The following is a 22,488-nucleotide window of genomic DNA, read 5'->3' as shown; positions in this document are numbered from 1 at the left end:
CAAATGGTCATTTGGTTCAATATAAGTAAAAAGTCCTGATAATGATGGCTGAAAACAACAAAACAGGCTACAGCAAAGAGTAATAGAAGTTTAAGCTCCAGACCAGATGACAATATCTCAGGGTTCTTGTAATGCAGAGTCCCATGACTGAATCACACCACCCCCTCCTTAGGGTTGTAACAGCTGTTAAATCTATTTTTATAATAAACTTCAGCATGTATCTTTATATAACTATGATTCCTAAGTTTATAAAAACTTATTTAAAACGTCATGTTATACGGTGACTATAGCTAATAATACTGTATTACATTTTTGAAAGTTGCTAAAAGAGTAGATCTTAAAAGTTCTCATCACAAGAAAAAAAATCTGTAACCATATATGGCGATAGATGTTAACTAGACTTATTGTGATCACTTTGCAATGTATACAAATAATGAATTATTATGTAAAACACTTGGAACTAATGTAATGTTATATGTCAATTATACCTCAGTTAGAAAAAAAAGTCATGCTACGTAAAACAGAACCAAAGAATACAACATTTATTTTTTATCTGCCTTTATCTTTTTAAACTTGAATACCAATCGTATATGAGGGGGAAATAATTATTTTTAATACATTATGGGTATATTGAAAAGGATATTTTTATTACAAATTCATTGTATAAAAAAACTATTATGCTAAAAATGTCAGTATCTAAACTTTACTTCACTATTTTATACAAGAAATTCATATTAGTTTTCCTACATAAACATTTGATTACTTTCATAAAAAGATAACAAAAGAATATTTAGTTAACAGAATAATTAAAGACGCGAATATTTAACTGTTAGAAACAAACCTTTACCAATAGGTAAAGCATGTTTATTTTAATCTCTAAATTAGGCTTTCTCTTCTTCATTACCTGATATCTGAGAGCTGCAATTGATGGGACAGTTCATCATTTAAACGATCTAGTTCTTTTCTAAGTGGCAAACTGTTCTTCAGCTTTTTAACAGCACTTTTCCCATTGTTATCTAGAAAGAAAAAAACAGAGATATACACTTTGCAATACTAACTATAACGCAAACATTTCTACTATTGAACGACGTGTTCATTGACTTAAAGCAGCCCCAGTGTTAAACCGAGTTTGCCATCAAACGTTTACCAAATTATAAGTACTGCTGCCAAGTCTATTCTTTTAGAGTAAATACTTCTAAAATAGGTTTCTTGGAGAACTGCCAGCATCTGTTAAATCATATTCTACTTATGACAACTTCCTTTGTCTATCAAAAAAAATCAATTTAAATTACACCCAGCCTGTTGCTAGACTTCCAGAGATGGGATGATTTTTAAAGAATTAAAGATACTTCAAACCTCCCTTATGTTTACTGCACTTTTAGGCAGGCTGTACTGGACCGCCACGTGCTTCGGTCATCTACAGGCGACCCTTTTCCTACTGGGGCACGTGAGCAGATGGTGTCCTAGTGCAGCCAGACGGGGAAAAAGTCAATTCAGAAGACGCACCTAATGGCGCTGGTAACATTCAACAGGCGGTGTTTCCTGAGGCAGGCACTTGCGGAGGTAACTCTGTGGATTCTAGCTGGGTAGACCCTGTCTCTTGCTCCGTTTTTGTCTTGGTTGTCAGCACCCTGAGCTCGCCCCGCTCAGCCCCTCAGCTCTCTGTCCAAGTGCTCCCACTGGTCAGGCCTTACCAGTCTCGGTGTCTCCGTCCACACGCTCCTGTCGGGTGGGTCTGTTTGCCCCTTGGTTCCTTCCCACCCGACCAAATGCCCAGCTCTAGTCTCACCTCTCTCCACCTTTATTATTTTCCCCCGTCAATTACATCATAGGCTCAGCAGAAAGATGTTCTTTTAATTCTGCATTTCTTAGAACGTTTACCTCAGTGAAGTCTTAAAAGAGAAAATAAACATCAAAGTCGGCGTAAGGATTAGAAGGGGAGAGCTTTCAGACAAGAGCTGAGGGCAGCCCGGGTGGCCTCGTACCGAGCAGCACGGCCCCTTGGGAGGTTATCACTTCCTCGGTGTTATAATGGTCATGGCACAAGGGATGCTGGCTGTCGCTCAGAGTCTCTAGTCCCCCAGGGGAGTCTGGACAAACGAGAGGCCTGGGTGGTGCCTAGGAGGCTGAATGGCTGCTGCAGGAGTAGGCAGGGCAGAGTGGCAAGGTGACTCGGGGATCAGAGGAACATTTTGGGTCCAAGATGGTAGTGGTGGAGTGGGCCCTGGGTACAACTGTGCAAGAGAAAGCTCCAGGGGGTTAGGGGAAAAATGGTCTAAAGCACCCCATCCCCAGGCCACCTGACACCCCCTGTGGGACACCTGTCAGTGATTGATGGTCAGGCATTAGGATAACTCTGCAGAAGGGCTCATATGTCCATCTCAAAAGTGCTTGCCAAATAAACCTTTTTAAGGTTCCGTAATCATTAAGTCACTTTAAAGGTTTGAGATGTTGTGATCTAAAACATTTAAAAAATAATCAAGTTCAGGGAATTCCCTATATTCCACATTTTTTTGATTCACTAAATGTGTACAGTCATTAATAATTCTTCCTACTCCCCCTTTAAAAATACTGGTAAAGATTTTATTTCTGCTTTCTGTGTGAGAAATAAGAAAATAATATCTTATTTTATATCACGATTATTAGCTATTACAATTTTTCAACCTTTTCCTCATTTATTAAGTCATATGTGTTAATCAATTTACTTTAAATTATGTAATAGAAAGGGTGATTTTTTTGACAAATGAATTATCAAATGGCATACAAGGTTGGGTTTGGGGACCAAATGTCTTAAACTGTAGACTAAAATATAATCTTATGATTATATATTCATGACCTGATTGTTGGAATTCTTACATTTAGTGTATAAAATTTAACTGATCTAGTTTAACAATTTTTGTGTTTTGTCTCTAAACACTGAGATAAAAATGAAGGTTCTACACGTGGCATTTTCTTTCTTTCTACCTATCTATCTATCTATGTAGATATTAGATCTATCTATAGATATAAAGACAAAGATACATGTTTCGTAGCTCTGGCCACTGAGAAGTTCAGTAGCAATTGAGACATGCACCACCCAGATCTTGATTTCTAAAAATCATTCCCTCCTAAAAAGAACCAGAGCTTCTCGGCAAAAGGGTTCAATCAAACACTGGGCCAGGGAAAGTCCAAATGAGCCTGGAACACCTTGGTGAACCAGGAAGTAAGAGAGTTCTCAAAGAATGATGGGGACATAGGAGCCAGCTTGAAGGGATGATAAGGTTAGAAAATTGTCATTTGGCAACCATCATCATAATATGTGATTCAGGCAAAAATCATCAATGAGCACTAGAGCTAAGGGGTAAAAATTCAGTGTTAAAAGGATATTTACATAGCCCTAAGTATCTCCTCAAAAGAAACTAACTGAAGGGGAAAATAGTTCCTTTACTGGGGAAAAAACTGGGAGACACCACCTTACTCAAATGACCCAAGTTAATATCACTAGTAATGGGATAATCAACATTATATGCCTCCTATATAACATTGAAAACAACACACGTCACTTTCGGGGTATTCCTGCCAAATATGAATAACCTGACTCTAATTATGAGAAGTACCAGATAAACTCAAAACACTCAAATTGAGGGGCATTCTACAAAATAACAGCAAGGTAATGGAAGACAAGAAAACACTGAGGAACCATTCCCGATTAAAGGAGGTTACAGAGACTAAAGTTATGACTTATAATTTGAAAAACAATGACTTAGCCTATAAATAAGGAGAAGAGTGAATAAATGTATGATATGAGTTAAAGCATGATTATAACATTTCCAAATATCCTACAGAAATAATTCCAATATTGTAGTTGTCCAATGTGGCATTTTGTGGACACTAAGAGGATTCAGAGCTTAGACAATGAAAGTGAAATAAAACTTTGCGTGCAAACTTCATATAGAAAAAATGGAATTTTGACATTTACTAATATCTCAGTAGCTAACAGAATAGCATTTCATACTCCCTCTTGTGAGAACACCAGAATCACAACTAACTGCTGGACAATCATTGACAGGAAGACACTGGAACTCACCAAAGAAGATACCCCACATTCAAAGACAAAGGAAAAGCCACAATGAGATGGTAGGAGGGGCACAATCACAGTAAAATCAAATCCCATAACTGCTGGGTGGGTGACTCACAGACTGGAGAACACTTATACCACAGAAGTCCACCCACTGGAGTGAAGGTTCTGGGCCCCATGTCAGGCTTCCCAACCTGGGGGCCCGGCAACGGGAAGAGGAATTCCTAGAAAATCAGACTTTGAAGGCTACTGGTATTTGATTGCAGGACTTTGACAGGACTGGGGGAAACAGAGACTCCACTTTTGGAGGGCACACACAAAGTACTGTGCACATCGGGACCCAGGGGAAGGAGCAGTGACCCCAGGGGAGACTGAATCAGACCTACCTGCTAGTGTTGAAGGGTCTCTTGCAGAGGTGGGGGGTGGCTGTGGCTCACCATGGGGACAACGACACTGGCAGCAGAAGTTCTGGGAAGTACTCCTTGGCATGAGCCCTCCCAGAGTCTACCATTAGCCCCACCAAAGAGCCTACGTAGGCTCCAGTATTGGGTTCCCTCAGGCCAAACAACCAACAGGGAGGGAACCCAGCCCCACCCATCAGCAGCCAAGCAGATTAAAGTTTTACTGAGCTCTGCCCACCAGAGAAACAGTCAGCTCTACCCACCACCAGTCCCTCCCATCAGGAAACTTGCACAAGCCTCTTAGATAGCTTCATCCGCCAGAGGGCAGACAGCAGAAGCAAGAAGAACTACAATCCTGCAGCCTGCGGAGCAAAACCGACATTCACAAAAAGATAGACAAGATGAAAAGGCAGAGGGCTATGTACCAGATGAAGGAACAAGATAAAACCCCAGAAAAACAAATAAATGAAGTGGAGACAGGCAATCTTCCAGAAAAAGAATTCAGAATAATGATAGTGAAGATGATCCAGGACCTCGGAAAAAGAATGGAGGCAAAGATCGAGAAGATGCAAGAAATGTTTAACAAAGATCTAGAAGAATTAAAAAACCAACAAACAGAGATGAACAATACAATAACTGAAATGAAAACTACACTAGAAGGAATCAATAGCAGAATAACTGAGGCAGAAGAACGGATAAGTGACCTGGAAGACAGAATGGTGGAATTCACTGCTGCAGAACAGACTAAAGAAAAAAGAATGAAAAGAAATGAAGACAGCCTAAGAGACCTCTGGGACAACATTAAACGCAACAACATTCACATTATAGGGGTCCCAGAAGGAGAAGAGAGAGAGAAAGGACCTGAGAAAATATTTGAAGAGATTATAGTAGAAAACTTCCCTAACATGGGAAAGGAAATAGCCACTCAAGTCTAGGAAGTGCAGAGAGTCCCATACAGGATAAACCCAAGGAGAAACATGCCGAGACACACAGTAATCAAATTGGCAAAAATTAAAGACAAAGAAAAATTATTGAAAGCAGCAAGGGAAAAACGACAAATAACATACAAGGGAACTCCCATAAGGTTAACAGCTGATTTCTCAGCAGAAACTCTACAAGCCAGAAGGGAGTGGCATGATATACTTAAAGTGATGAAAGGGAAGAACCTACAGCCAAGATTATTCTACCCAGCAAGGATCTCATTCAGATTCGATGGAGAAATCAAAAGCTTTACAGACAAGCAAAAGCTAAGAGAATTCAGCACCACCAAACCAGCTCTACAACAAATGCTAAAGGAACTTCTCTAAGTGGGAAACAGAAGAGAAAAAAAGAACCTACAAAAACAAACCCAAAACAATTAAGAAAATGGTCATAGGAACATACATATTGATAATTACCTTAAACATGATGGATTAAATGCTCCAACCAAAAGACACAGGCTCGCTGAATGGATACAAAAACAAGACCCATATATATGCTGTCTACAAGAGACCCACTTCAGACCTAGGGACACATACAGACTGAAAGTGAGGGGATGGGAAAAGATATTCTATGCAAATGGAAATCAAAAGAAAGCTGGAGTAGCAATACTCATATCAGATAAAATAGACTTTAAAATAAAGAATGTTACAAGAGACAAGGAAGGACACTACATAATGACCAAGGGATCAATACAAGAAGAAGATATAACAATTATAAATATATATGCACCCAATATAGGAGCACCTCAATACATAAGGCAACTGCTAACAGCTATAAAAGAGGAAATCGACAGTAACACAATAATACTGGGGGACTTTAACACCTCACTTACACCAATGGACAGATCATCCAAATTGAAAATAAATAAGGAAACAGAAGCTTTAAATGACACAATAGACGAGATAGATTTAATTGATATTTATAGGACATTCCATCCAAAAACAGCAGATTACACTTTCTTCTCAAGTGCACATGGAACATTCTCCAGGATAGATCACATCTTGGGTCACAAGTCAAGCCTCAGTAAATTTAAGAAAACTGAAATCATATCAAGCATCTTTTCTGACCACAACGCTATGAGATTAGAAATGAATTACAGGGAAAAAAACATAAAAAACACAAACACATGGAGGCTAAACAATACGTTACTAAATAACCAAGAGATCACTGAAGAAATCAAAGAGGAAATCAAAAAATACCTAGAGACAAATGACAATGAAAACACGATGATCCAAAACCTATGGGATGCAGCAAAAGCAGTTCTAAGAGGGAAGTTTATAGCTATACAACCCTACCTCAAGAAACAAGAAAAATCTCAAATAAACAATCTAAACTTACACCTAAAGGAACTAGAGAAAGAAGAACAAACAAAACCGAAAGTTAGCAGAAGGAAGAAATCATAAAGATCACAGCAGAAATAAATGAAATAGAAACAAAGAAAACAACAGCAAGGATCAATAAAACTAAAAGCTGCTTCTTTGAGAAGATAAACAAAATTGATAAACCATTAGCCAGACTCATCAAGAAAAAGAGGGAGAGGACTCAAACCCATAAAATTAGAAATGAAAAAGGAGAAGTTACAACAGACACCGCAGAAATACAAAGCATCTTAAGAGACTACTACGAGCAACTCTATGCCAATAAAATGGACAACCTGGAAGAAATGGACAAATTCTTAGAAAGGTATAACCTCCCAATACTGAACCAGGAAGAAACAGAAAATATGAACAGACCAATCACAAGTAATGAAATTGAAACTGTGATTAAAAATCTTCCAACAAACAAAAGTCCAGGACCAGATGGCTTCACAGGTGAATTCTAACAAACATTTAGAGAAGAGCTAACACTCATCCTTCTCAAACTCTTCCAAAAAATTGCAGAGGAAGGAACACTCCCAAACTCATTCTATGAGGCCACCATCACCCTGATACCAAAACCAGACAAAGATACTAGAAAAAAGGAAAATTACAGACCAATATCACTGATGAATATAAATGCAAAAATCCTCAACAAAATACTAGCAAACAGAATCCAACAACACATTAAAAGGATCATACACCATGATCAAGTGGGATTTATCCCAGGGATGCAAGGATTCTTCAATATACACAAATCAATCAATGTGATACACCATATTAACAAATTGAAGAATAAAAACCATATGATCATCTCAATAGATGCAGAAAAGGCTTTTGACAAAATTCAACACCTATTTATGATAAAAACTCTCCAGAAAGTGGGCATAGGGGGAACCTACCTCAACATAATAAAGGCCATATTTGACAAACCCACAGCAAACATCATTCTCAATGGTGAAAAACTGAAAGCATTTCCTCTAAGATCAAGAACAAGACAAGGATGTCCACTCTCACCACAAATATTCAACATAGTTTTGGAAGTCCTAGCCACAGCAATCAGAGAAGTAAAAGAAATAAAAGGAATACAAATTAGAAAAGAAGAAGTAAAACTGTCACTGTTTGCAGATGACATGATACTATACATAGAGAATCCTAAAGATGCCACCAGAAAACTACTAGAGCTAATGAGTGAATTCGGTAAAGTTGCAGGATACAAAATTAATGCACAGAAATCTCTTGCATTCCTATACACTAATGATGAAAAATCTGAAAGAGAAATTAAGGAAACACTCCCATTTACCATTGCAACAAAAAAGAATAAAATACCTAGGAATAAACCTACCTAGGGAGACAGAAGACCTGTATGCAGAAAACTATAAGACACTGATGAAAGAAATTAAAGATGATACAAACAGATGGAGAGATATGCCATGTTCTTGGATTGGAAGAATCAATATTGTGAAAATGAGTATACTACCCAAAGCAATCTACAGATTCAATGCAATCTCTATCAAATTACCAATGGAATTTTTTATGGAACTAGAACAAAAAATCTTAAAATTTGTATGGAGACACAAAAGACCCCGAATAGGGCTTCCCTGGTGGTGCAGTGGTTGAGGGTCTGCCTGCCAGTGCAGGGGACACGGGTTCGAGCCCTGGTCTGGGAGGATCCCACATGCCGCGGAGCGACTGGGCCCGTGAGCCACAACTGCTGAGCCTGGGCGTCTGGAGCCTGCGCTCCGCAACAGGAGAGGCCACGACAGTGAGGGGCCCACGCACTGCGATGAAGAGTGGCCCCCGCTCGCCGCAGCTGGGGAGGGCCCTCGCGCAGAGGCGAGGACCCAACACAGCAAAAAAAAAATTTTTTTTAATAATAAAAAAATAAAAAAAAAAAAAATTAAAAAAAAAAAAAAAAAGACCCCGAATAGCCAAAGCAGTGTTGAGGGAAAAAAACGGAGCTGGAGGAATCAGACTCCCTGACTTCAGACTATACTACAAAGCTACAGTAATCAAGACAATATGGTACTGGCACAAAAACAGAAATATAGATCAATGGAACAAGATAGAAAGCCCAGAGATAAACCCACGCACCTATGGTCAACTAATCTATGACAAAGGAGGCAAGGATATACAATGGAGAAAAGACAGTCTCTTCAATAAGTGGTGCTGGGAAAACTGGACAGCTACATGTAAAAGAATGAAATTAGAACACTCCCTAACACCATACACAAAAATAAACTCAAAATGGATTCAAGACCTAAATGTAAGACCAGACACTATAAAACTCTTAGAGGAACACATAGGAAGAACACTCTTTGACATAAATCACAGCAAGATCTTTTTTGATCCACCGCCTAGAGTAATGGAAATAAAAACAAAAATAAACAAATGGGACCTAATGAAACTTCAAAGCTTTTGCACAGCAAAGGAAACCATAAACAAGACGAAAAGACCACCCTCAGAATGGGAGAAAATATTTGCAAACGAATCAACGGACAAAGGATTAATCTCCAAAATATATAAACAGCTCATGCAGCTCAATATTAAAAAAACAACCCAATCCAAAAATGGGCAGAAGACCTAAATAGACATTTCTCCAAAGAAGAAATACAGATGGCCAAGAAGCACATGAAAATCTGCTCAACATCACTAATTATTATAGAAATGCAAATCAAAACTACAATGAGGTATCACCTCACACCAGTTAGAATGGGCATCATCAGAAAATCTACAAACAACAAATGCTGGAGAGGGTGTGGAGAAAAGGGAACTCTTGCACTGTTGGTGGGAATGTAAATTGATACAGCCACTATGGAGAACAGTATGGAGGTTCCTTAAAAAACTAAAAATAGAATTACCATATGATCTAGCAATCCCACTACTGGGCATACACCCAGAGAAAACCATAATTCAAAAAGACACATGCACCCCGATGTTCATTGTAGCACTATTTACAATAGCCAGGTCATGGAAGCAACCTAAATGCCCATTGACAGATGGATAAAGAAGGTGTGGTACATATATACAATGGAATATTACTCAGCCATAAAAAGGAACGAAACTGGGTCATTTGTTGAGATGTGGATGGATCTAGAGACTGTCATACAGAGTGAAGTAAGTCAGAAAGAGGCAAACAAATATCATATATTAACACATATATGTGGAACCTAGAAAAATGGTACAGATGAAACGGTTTGCAGGGCAGAAATTGAGACACAGATGTAGAGAACAAACGTATGGACACCAAGGGGGGAAAGCGGCGTGGTGGGGATGGTGGTGTGATGAATTGGGAGATTGGGATTGACATGTATACACTGATGTGTAAAAAATGCATGACTAATAAGAACCTGTTGTATTAAAAAAAAGTTAACATGACATCTTCCTTGTCAAAAAAAAAAAAAAAAAAGAATAGCATTTCAATGGTCTTTCTTTAGTTCAATGACATGTTTTTTTCAGTGGGGTAGACATTACATATGGAATAATTTTGTTTAGATACAAATGGATCCTTTTGTCTCCTTCCAAGCACAAATTCTATAATTGCAATACATTTTAGTTATAAAATTATTTGATAATCAGAGAATATATGCAAAATATGGAAATACTAAAAGCTACAACACAAAGTAGCATTTTCTAATTCTTTTTAGACTGGTAAATTCTTTTTATTATCGTATAAAATTAGAAAACCTTACATATTAAACATTTCATTGTAGCGTTTTTATCACTATATAGTGATTTTACAGTAAGATAAAGCACAATTTGCTGAGAAATACAAAATTACACAGCATGTCCTAAAATGTAGATTGAAATGTAACTGCCGGATATAAGAAGAAAATAGATTAAATGGAGCTTTTATGACCTGATAATTCTTCTATGTTCTGTTTTTAAAAACTCAACTGATTTTCATAATTTTCATAATTTCTGTGTTTTATTTCAGCCTGCATGTCTCTGCGGAAACATAAGGAAAATTATTTGAAAGTTTACACTAAATAAAACTGTTATATTTTCTCTTTTTAACATTACATTCTGAAATATTAGAAATAACATGCTTCCAAGATTAAATTTTGATCAGGTGAATGCAATTTGTAAACCAGGTGAAGATCAGCTGGATGTAAATTTGCAGAATTATTTTTATGCTCCCTCTGAACTGTATAATTCAGCATGTGCTCCTTATGCATCCTCTCCTATAACTACATATATAATAAAGATGAGGTAAACAATACAAGAATGAAAAAAACAAACCATATATGGCCAAAATGACCATGGTGGTGAAGAAGTTTTGTCCTAGTTACAGCTACCCTAAATCTCCTGACTATGGGACAGTCACTCCATTCATATGATTTGAAACCTCTCAAATGGTTCAACAATTTTATAATTATTTGCAAAATAATAACAAATTTTAAAAATTAGGACTTCTCTGGCGGTCCAGTGGTTAAGACTCCGCACTTCCAATGCAGGGGGCTTGGGTTCGATCCCTGGTTGGGGAACTAAGATTCCATGTCCCACGTGGCGTGGCCACATAAAAAATTAATAACTGAAACAAGAAACTGATACAAACACCACTCTGGCTTTGATGACATAAGCTCCTGGAATCCTTACTGGGAAAAACTAACATAAAACAAAACCTTGAACAAACCCTCATCAGGGTTCCCGCAAACTGGGCAACTTCCATATTTGGTAAAAGGTCAAGACTGGCTGAAAGGGGTGCTGGGCCTGTGTGAACACACTGGACCAGGGAGACCAGGTTAGGTTATGGAAATAAGAGATATGAAATCTTCCAAATTCATACAATTGTCGTAACCGGGGCACAGGCCCTCTAAGGCATGCTGGTAAAGGCAACAGATTTTTTTTTTGCGGCATTTAGTCTATACTGTAATTTACCCAAAGGGCCCAAAGAGCAGCATGTATTCCTTTTCTTGCCTTTTTCAGTGTAGAGCTGTCCTCTCCTATCCTACCCAGCCTGGACCCTCTGCTCTAAAATTATACCTAATAAGCTAAACTCAAACTCTATGAGGTGTGACGATCTGGTTCAGGTAAGTCACTAACATATCAATGTTCAAGAAATATAACCCAAGGACCTGTGATACAAGCATCAAAAACTAAACAAAACAAATCTCTAACCCGTCGATTTTAGAAGAGAAGCTTTGAGTAGGAAGATTTAAGGTGATACCAGTCAACTCTCAATATTCTCTAGCCCAAGAAAAATATATGGAAGTAAAAGATATGAAACAGCATGACACCAAGAACCAGCCACAACCCTATCCCAGCTCTTTTGTAAGCAACTCTAAATACTGTCTGTTTCATTTAGAATAATTCAATATTAATTTTAAATCAGTTTTAAAGTGAATGCAAGATCTCTCTTATAAACAAGGCTAAAACATGTAATGCTTTATTGTTGGTTAATTTCATTTGTCAAAGCTAAGAAAACAAAGGTTCTATCTGGCTATGAATGGGGTTACTTCATTGTTTGACAAGATACATAGCTATTGACAACTGAATTTGGATAATAATGATCAATAAATTAGACAGTTATATTTCCACTGATTTCAATTTCTAAAACAGTGGTCTATTTAATGTATGTTGCTATCTTCTTCTTTAAGAGTAGACAAATCAAAATGACATGTTTTGAGCCTGTCCTGGTAATTGTCAACATGAGAGCTTGAATTTAAAACAAAGTATACCTCTGGAGGAAATGAAGATTTCATAGTAACACAACTCATGTACACTGGAAAATTTCCTTAAGACAATGTATCTCTTGCTAAAAACAGCAGATACTTTTAAGTCAACACTAATGAAACTAACAGAGGCACTGTCTTAAAAAAATGGTCCTCTACATTCATTGCTGAGTCACTTCTACTGCTACCATCTGTATTAAGCTACTTTACATTTCCATATTAAACCTTGAGTTCTCCACACCCAGCCTCCAGCTCTTCACATTCACACTTTTTCAACAATTCTTTAATTCAGTGAAATAAAAATGCTCGTTGGGTTTTATGAATCTACGAAGCAGATTAGTAGAAAGATGATTAAAACATGTTCCCTACTCTTAAAAATGCATTATCTAGTAACATGTAATATAATATAATGTAAGAGTGTCTACTTTTATTAAAGACTGAAGAATTTTATTGGATGAACTACATACAAATAAGGAAATTATAAATACTCAGCTTGGGCAAGGAACCAATGGAATAGCACATATCTTGGTGAATTGGCTTTTCCCAGTTCCAGTCTGTTTTCATTGTTTGCCAGCTGACTAACTCTGAGTTCTGGATCCCTGGGACAATCTTTTCATGATGGCTACACATCTAGCTCCAGACCAAAATTGTACCCTATGAAACACTCAACTGAATCACAGAGTAATTGCTTCTCTAAATTTCTTTAATATGTTATTCTTAAGCCTCTTGACTTAAGGTCCAACAACTCTCATTCTTGCTTTTATGCCTTGACTTATCCAATCCCACTTTTTTTCTATACCAAAAGGTAGGTCAGACATTCCCAAGTTTTGGTTCATCTGGACACACTGTGAGATAATTAGAACAATGGGTATAAGCAGAAGTTTCATGGGCTGGATCCCAGTGAATGCAAGGCTGAGACCCTCTCTTCTAGCTCATGTTTTTTTGGGGTTGTTTTTTTTTTTTTTTTTTTTTGGCTGCATTGGGTATTCTTTGCTGCATGCGGGCTTTTCTCTAGCTGAGGCGAGTGGGGGCTACTAACCACAAATAAGTTTAGTTAAATAAAAACTCTTACATACGTTAGGGTTGTTTCCATTCTCCAGACTTGCTCGAGGTCTTCATCAGGGTCCTTGAACCCAGTAAAGGAGTAGTAAGACTTGTCCTATTTGATGGGCCTGTCAGATATCCTTTTGGCCTCTTTGAGAGGCTGGGAATGCACATTAGTATTCAAGCTTTGGATATGTTCAATGGATAAACTGCAGGAGTTGAGAATATATAATACTGTGCTTAGCAGATCTCTGGTGTGCAAAGTAAATTTGACTGCTCGAAATCCTAGAGAATATAATTCCCCAAACGGTTAATACAGATGATTATTTGCTTTACTTTAAAAACATTTTTTCATACATTTATAGATTCAAAATCTTTTAAAACACTCCATTACTGATTAAAATTCATCCTATTGGAAAGTCACCTGTAAATGGAAAACTACATCCCTTCTCCCAAACTATACCACACTACCTCCATCTTCATGAAGTCCTCTGTCAGCTTTCTTTTCTAGTTTGGCGCCAGTGACCAAACCCACCCCAGACTAAGAAAGGGATTGAGAATATTTTCAATGCTGTTCATAAATTTGGTCTCTACAGTCTAAGGGATGGAAAAGCTCTCCTATGAGCAAGTGTCCAGCAGACAGGGTGTCCAGCACTAAAGAGAAGGGGGAGGGGGGAGGTAGGGGAGGGTGGGGCAGGCTGCCCTGGGACAGTGGTTCAAGGAGGGGGGCCAATCCAGTCTCAGGGGTCACAGAAACCCATCTCAAATTTTCTCTACGGTTGAAAGAGACTGTCCTCATACTCCCCCATCCAACTAGCTAGGGACACAATATTTTCAGAAGTGACTCAAAATTCCCAAATTTTTTAAAAGTTAGCACTTCACAATCTGACTTTAATGCAAGTAGTCAGTGGGCTCAGGGTAGTAATCTAACTTACGTCAACAATAGGAAATCTACTGGTTCCCCTGCACCTTTATTGGGTGTTAAACATGGTGCTAGTTGAACTTACATAACTTTTCAATGAACACTCTCAGCAGTGCCATTATTATCTCTTTTCAAATGTGAACAAGCAGAGGTTCGAGGAGGTTAAGAAGCGTGAAGTGAGGGCTTAAATCTGAGCTGCCACCAAGCCAAGCATTGTCCCCATTATAACATGCTGACTCTTTTTTCTTTCTTTGGAAAAATTTTTTAAATTGGTTTTGAAAATTATACAAGCGTTATATAAGTACATCCTTCTTGTAAAATTATATATACAAAGTAAAAGTCTCCTGTTGACAGGCACACAACCTCACACTTTCACTAGATGTAACCCTATTGACATTTAGGTACACAAGCATTTAGACCTGCACTGCTTAATATGGTAGCTACTAGCCATATGTGGCTATGTATTGATAAAATTAAATTGATTGAAATTAAATAAAATTTTCAATTCAGTTCCTGGTCATACTAGCCCCACTTCAAGTGCCCAGCAGCCACATGGGGCTAGCGCCAGCTGGACCACACAGCACTCATACAGAACAGTTACATCACCGCAGAAAGCCCTCTTGGACAGCACTGCTCTAGACCTTTCCTACGTGCTCTGTGTGTATGTTATATATGATATATACGCTTATGTGTTTGCACGAACACACACACACAGTGTGAATTGTTCCTTTTTAACATATAAACTGCACCATTCTGGATCTATTACTTTGAACTTGTTTTTGTTATTTAACCTTGGTGACTCTTCCATTATCTGTATGTATACATCATTCTCTTTCTTTTTAGTAGCTCTATACTAATCCACATAATCAATGTAGCGCAATTTATTTAACACTTCCAAAACTGATGACCATAAAAGTTGTTTTTAATTTTTCACCATTCCATACAAGACTGAAATGCGTCTTCTTTGCCACGATGACCGTCATCACAGTCTAAATCATTCTCAGAGATACCTGCTATGCCTGCCACATAGATTTATAGAATCTATAACATGCAAACTAAGAAAGACTTTTTAGTTGAATCATTGATGGTAAAGGGAGAAATACTGGTAGGAAAATTATTCTAGTCAGTGAAAGAGGAAAGGAAAATCCAAATTCCTGCATTTGAAGTTAGGAAGAAATAGTTTATCCTCAGAAGAGGTAAGTCAAGGAATAAAGCTCAGTTTCTCTCTTATCAATTCCATTAATTATTTAATCCAATGTAAATGCTGCTATATAGTGTGGAATGCTTGTGCCAGACTGCACATAACTTTTATTGGGAAATATTACCCAATTAGTTTAGTTTGCATTTGATTACTGAGGCTAAACATTTTTATATGCGTATTATTTCCTGAACTGTCTAGTCATTGCGTTTGCCCATTTTTGTAACCAAGCTACTCTGTTTTCTTTTTGACTTCTAAGAACTCCATATATATATAATTTATTTTTTTAAATTAATTTATTTATTTTTGGCTGTGTTGGGTCTTCCTTGCTGCGCATGGGCTTTCTCTAGTGGCGAGCGGGGGCTATTCTTTGTTGCGGTGTGCGAGCTTCTCACTGCGGTGGCTTCTCTTGTTGTGGAGCACAGGCTCTAGGCACCTGGGCTTCAGTAGTTGTGGTGCACGGGCTTAGTTGCTCCTCAGCATGTGGGATCTTCCCGGACCAGAGATGGAACCCGTGTCCCCTGCACTGGCAGACGGATTCTTAACCACTTCGCCACGAGGGATGGATGGATGGATGGATGGATGGATGGATTTATTTATTTATTTTACTGATTGATTGATTGATTGATTGGCTGCACCATGCAGCTTGTGGGATCATCGTTCCCTGACCAGGGATTGAACCTGGGCCCTTGGCAGTGAGAGCACAGAATTCCCACTGGACCACCAGGGAATTCCCACTAATTTATTATTTTATAATCTATTTTCATTTAATAAACGGTTCAAAGTTAACCATTAACTGAAAGTAGAGGATTTTTCTCTTTACTCAGCCAGAGCTGACGACAGCTATTTGTTTTAGCATTTGTTCACAGAAAGCTCTTAGTAAATCTTTAGACTGTTTTAAAGTTCATTCTAAAAATAAAGTTATTTCCTCAAGGATCATGAAAAGGATGGACAGACCCATGTTTATCCTTTAAATCCAGTTTAAAGTATCACCGGATCATGGCTAAAGCAGTGACAAAGGACAAAACAGAAGGCTGTACATGAAGACTGATCAGATTTTAGAAACAGCATGAGGCTGGAGTTAAAGGGTTCAAGACCCCTATTCTGCCTCCATGGTCCTGGGACATTACTAAGTTACAATTGGGCAAATACTACCTTCCTCACAGGGTACTTTGAGGACTAAATAAGAGAATGTAAGCTATATTTTTTAAAGATACAAATTGTTATATACACATTTAATACTTAAAACAGCACTGAAATAGGAAGGGGACAAATAGGAACACTTCAGTTTTCTAGTCAGAAAAGTTTAAACATAAAAAATGGCTCATCAAACACATGCAACCAGGAACAGAATCTAACTCCAGGAAAACACTCAATTAAATGATATTATTTCCTATGACAAGGCTTCGATCCGAAGGTCTTCTAGCAACATTAGACAGATCGGACACATCACAACAAGCCTGCAAGGGACACACAAGAAATAAGAAACGTACCTGAAGTGCTGAAGTGTTCCTGGCCATCAGAGGAATTCTGGTCTGTTTCTCTGACATAAAACACAAGCTGGGTTGGTTTCAAAGACTTGAAGCCTGATTTCTGGAGGTTTTCTAAGTAGGCACTTAATCTCTTAAGAGAATTTTCATTGACTTCTTGGAAAAAAATATTAAGAGGCATTTATACACAAAATAGAACAAGGAAACATCAGAAATTATATCCTGACCTTTTAAACACATTGTTGAGTGTATTAAAGAATTTAGTATTAAAAAATGGTGGGATTTCATAGCTCCTCAGTACAGGATAAAATTCGATCCACACCTCACAGCATGGAACTTCATAGGGATGAGATGTAAAAAAAAAAAAATGTGGCCATATAAGTACTAGAGAAAACATGGCTGAGTTCCTTTATAACTTAGATGTGGGAAAAGCCTAACTATGACTGAATATCTCAAGTAATAAATGATTGATAAATCCAATTACCTAAGATAGTTTAAAAACTTAATATAGCACAGGGAACTATATTCAATATCCTGTGATAAACCATAATGGAAAAGAATATGAAAAACTATACACATATTTCTGTATAACTGAATCACTGTGCTGTATGGCAGAAATTAACACAATATTGTAAATTTTTTTAAAAATCTTAAAAAAAGAACACATAAAAAAACCACACATTTTTAAGGAAAACACACACACACAAACACACAAGAGTCTACAGACAAAAATTGACTGGGAAAAAATATTTGCAAGTTATCTGATAGTAAAGAGCTAATTTCTCTCTATATAAAAGGCTCTTAAAATGCCTATCCAGAGATTGGTTGAATTATGGTATCTTCATTCAATGGAGTGCTACACAACCAAAAGGAAAAAAAAGGGGGAAAGAATGTGACACAGGCAGTATATATGAAAGGACATGGAGTGATTTCTAGGATATACTGTTAAGTGAAAAAAGAAATGTCTTTTAGTGAAGGAACAGCTCCAAGCAATGGCATAAATAATAACTTTTCTTCTTATCCCTATAGGTCTCTTCTCAGAAACAGTGTGATCTGAAATTAGGAACAGTCCATTTATTTTTGTTTAATTTATTATAATACACCACTCTCAGCTATGACAGTCCCATAAGCAGCTGAGAGAATTTCCTGTTAGTGAAGGACTAAATCTTCATAATTATTTTTTGATACATATTTCTATTTTTGCCAAAAAAAAACAGGCAGAACAACCCAGAAATGAATAAAAATGACTGCCAACAGGAAGTTAATGGGATTGGGGTAAATGAAATTGGGATGGCAGTGAAACTCCTGAGTAAACTTTGTGTTTAGCTTTGATTTTTTTTTTTAATTTTTATTTATTTTTGGCTGTATTGAGTCTTCATTGCTGGGCGCGGGCTTTTCTCCAGTTGCGGCGAGCGGGGGCCACTCTTCGCTGCGGTGCGCGGGCTTCTCACTGTGGTGGCTTCTCTGGTTGCGGAGCACGGGCCCTAGGTGCGCAGGCTTCAGCAGCTGTGGCACGCGGGCTCAGTAGTTGTGGCTCGCGGGCTCCAGAGTGCAGGCCCAGCAGCCGTGGCGCACGGGCCCACTTGCTCCGCAGCATGCGGGGTCCTCCCGGACCAGGGCTCAAACCCGCGTCCCCTGCACTGGCAGGCGGATATTTAACCACTGCACCACCAGGAAAGTCCAGCTTTGATTTTTGAAACCTATACATGTTTTGCCTATTTTAAAACTGAATTAAAATTAAGAGGATAAAACAGCAACAACTGTGCTTCACTCTGAGATCCTGGCCTGATGCCAATGACTACATGCGACTCTATGCCTCTTTCCCTTAGAAAGGGGTGAACGTGCCCTACAAGAGTCAGGGGAAAACTAACATAGAAGACAAATCTATGGTTACCAAAGGGGAAGTGGGGGAGGGATAAATTAAGAGTTTTGGATTAACAGATACTAATTACTATATACAAAATAGATAAAAACCTACTGTATAGCACAGGGAACTATATTCAATAACTTATAATAAACTATAATGGAAAAGAATATATAGATAGATAGATAGATATATCTGAATCACTTTGTTGTACACCAGAAACTAACACAACGTTGTAAATCAACTATACTTCAATAAAAAATTTTTTAATTAAAAAAAGAGCATTACCAAATCTTTAGGTAAAATGAAAGTGAAAATGATGTAAATTGCACCCATATTAAAGACAAGTTATTGAAAAATATAAAATTCTTCCTATGAAGTTTAAAAAAATGCCTGTGGCTGCATTCAGGGCTCATAGGATAATCCAGGATAAGCATCTCCTCTTGAAATCTGTAACTAAGTCACATACCTTAATATACAAGGTAAAATTCACAGGCTCCAGGAATTAGGACATGACACATCCTTTGGAGCCAGCATGCAATCCATTGCACTTGGTGACAGGATCACCATTATAAACTCCCCTTTGCTTCATTCTGCCTTTGAATAACTTTGCAGAGAGAAGTCACCACCTGTGGGTGTCACGCCAAGTCCACCTGAGACCCTGGCATTATTTCACATCCACTCACACCCCCAAAGTTAGGGTCTCCCATGATTCCAGCCTCTACTGAGCCTGCCCTATTCATTGGGCACTTGGGTTGGATCCAGCCTCTCACTTTTCTAATTGGCTAGTTGTGACTTTTTTTGTGCACAGCGCTTCTCTTTTCTCCTTGGGCCAATGGGTTCCAGGATAGAGCTGCGTCATGGGTCTTCTGTGCCAGTTCCCCCTTTACTGCTGCTCAACTTCCAAGCCACCCTTCACACATGCTCTGCAGTAATGAACAGGATTCCTTGAAGCTTCTGTCCTTCAGAGTGAGCACAATGGTAAGTTTTTCCAGTAGAGGGCGCTAGGGGGACATTGCAGAGAGAGGGGCCCTCCTGCTGGTTTTGGAGGCTGCAAGATTGATTGGTCACAAGTGTAGGTGTGATGGCATCTGGTGCAGACCTGCCCAGCCATGGGCACAAAACCCGTGCCCCTCACAATGTAATAGAGAAGACAAATCTGACTCCATATCGGATCTGTTTCTTTTACTTTAACCTTTGTATCCTACTGCTTTTGCTACAAGTTAATTACTAAAGGGATGTTGCCTATAAGCTTAAATGATACATAATGGCCCGCCTCTGGGAGGCCTGCTTCCCAGGTAATGAGCATTAAGCTAAAATATCTTTGTTAACTCACAGCAAACATCCTGACCAGGCCCACATGTGAATGGCTGCAGGAATGAAGAAATCAGAGTCTGAACAGAACCAGGATTTTACTCCCTTCCCTTTTAGTATAAAAGAAGCCTGGGGCTTCCCCGGTGGCGCAGTGGTTGAGAATCCGCCTGCCAGTGCAGGGGACACGGGTTCGAGCCCTGGTCTGGGAAGATCCCACATGCCGCGGAGCAGCTGGGCCCGTGAGCCACAACTACTGAGCCTGCGCTCCGCAACAAGAGAGGCCGCGATAGTGAGAGGCCCGCGCACCGCGATGAAGAGTGGCCCCCGCTTGCCGCAACTAGAGAAAGCCCTCACACAGAAACAAAGACCCAACACAGCCAAAAATAAATAATAAATAAATAATAAATAAATTAAAAAGAGGCCTGAATTCTAGAGAAGATGGCTCTCTGGGACACTACTCCACCCTCTTCTCGGTCTGCTGGCTTTCCAAATAAAGTCACTATTCCTTGCCCCAACAAATTGTCTCTCAATTTACTGGCCTGTCAGGAGACAAGCAGTATGAGCTTGGACTCAGTAACATCAACACACTGCAAACTCTGGGCCTCCTGCCCCCACTGGCACTCCAACCTCCTCTGCTTGTTCACAGGCCTAGCCATCAGCTGACCTGCCTGCACCTGGTTTGTGCCCCCGAGAGTTGCTTCCTGCTTACCCAGTGGTTGGGGAGCCACGGCAGGAGCAACCCGGCCAACTTCTCTGCCACCAACGAGGCCTGAACACAGGACCTCGAGAGAGGACCCCTTCCAAGCTTTTTTCTTCCTGGGAGGCTCTCCCTCAGCCCTAGGGCCCATATTGAGTTTTATTACATCTCAGAGTCATTCTTTTATCTAAGTTGTTGGGCTGCACCCCTCAAGCCAGCAAGCCCTGTACTTGCCCAGCCTCAAGCCAGAAGCAGCAGCCCAGAGTCAGCAAGAGCAACCTCAATGGTTTAATGGTAGGAGGATCTTACACGTCTGAAGCAAGGTCCTGGAGCGAGACACCCATGGCGTGCAGCAAACAGCGGGCGGGACATGGCGGCAGTCTTCACTCCAGGGGGAGAGGAGCGGTGGGGGGGGGGGGGGTAGGTTACCAGTTAAAGGAGGAACTGACGTCAGACTGACTCACTGGTTGCCAGAGAAACCAGCAGAGGGGCACGCCCCTTACTGCCCCTTTGATAAACCAGCATAGGGGAGAGAGTTCTGATCTAAAGATTAGAACAATCACCAGCTGGGGCCAGGGGCAAGTACACAGGCATTTACTGATCAGGTTCTACGACTGAGAGGGAAGGTCAGTCACGTGAATAAGGTATAGGTAAAGCAGGGGCTGGTCGAGCAGGGGATGTACAGAGAGCAGGAGAACAGCCATCTTGGGTGACCTGATCAGACAAAATTTACCAATTTTTATATTGTTTCCCCGTTTAAATGTGATTTCCGTCTTGTGATTGGACCCAGACCTGATTCAGCAGTACCTCCAGCCTTGGGGATGAGTCCAGGCTTCGTTCCTCCTGGGTGCTCCCCACCTGGATGACCCTGCACAGATGCTCCGGCTTTCTGAGTCCAGCTAGCATCCGGGTCATTCATTTCAAAAAAAGAAAAAAATTATTGACTACATCCTTGGTGCTGAGATACAGCAGGCTGGCTCGGCCTCAGCAGCTCACCTCTTCCTCAAAGGACATAAAGCTCACAGGCTCTGTGACGTTTCTCAGGTGGGGGAAGCCTGAATGTGTTCTGGAAGGAAGAACTGCTGTGGTCCTGTTGTCTGCACAGTTAGGCCCTGCAGCGTGAACCTGCCTGGGTATAAACCGGCAGGAGAGGAACACTCAGGGCTTCTGAATCAGGTAAGGCGCTGTGAAGCCAAGGCAGGCCAAGAGTGGGCTCGTGGGGGATTTTAGGACCTGGGGGTGCCCTGGAGACCCCTGCTCTGGTTGCTTCCCCACCGGCTGTGGGCTCCAGGCTGGGCATTTACAACTGGCCTCCTGTTTACATTTCCTGAGGAAGGAGGCAGGTGGGCTCTGGGCTAGATATTTACAACCGGCCTCCTGTTTGCACTACGAGATAGAAATAACAACAGCAACAGGGTAAGTAGCTGGACTTTGTCTCCTGAGGACACTTTAAGATAACAGTCACAGCAGGGAAAGGAAGAGGCTAAATG

At 39.7% G+C, this 22,488-nt stretch overlaps 1 pseudogene; it reads right to left on the bottom strand.

Annotated features, from left to right (window-relative positions):
• Window positions 1-21,149, bottom strand: part of LOC118904264 — a 29,732-nt pseudogene extending 8,583 nt beyond the window's left edge.
• Window positions 21,150-22,488: the final 1,339 nt, after the last annotated feature.

The sequence above is a fragment of the Balaenoptera musculus genome, chromosome 11 (genome assembly GCF_009873245.2).
Source record: "Balaenoptera musculus isolate JJ_BM4_2016_0621 chromosome 11, mBalMus1.pri.v3, whole genome shotgun sequence".
NCBI classification, from domain to species: domain Eukaryota; kingdom Metazoa; phylum Chordata; class Mammalia; order Artiodactyla; family Balaenopteridae; genus Balaenoptera; species Balaenoptera musculus.
Note: the sequence above shows the minus strand (reverse complement) of the source record. Positions and strands in the feature narration are given on the sequence as shown.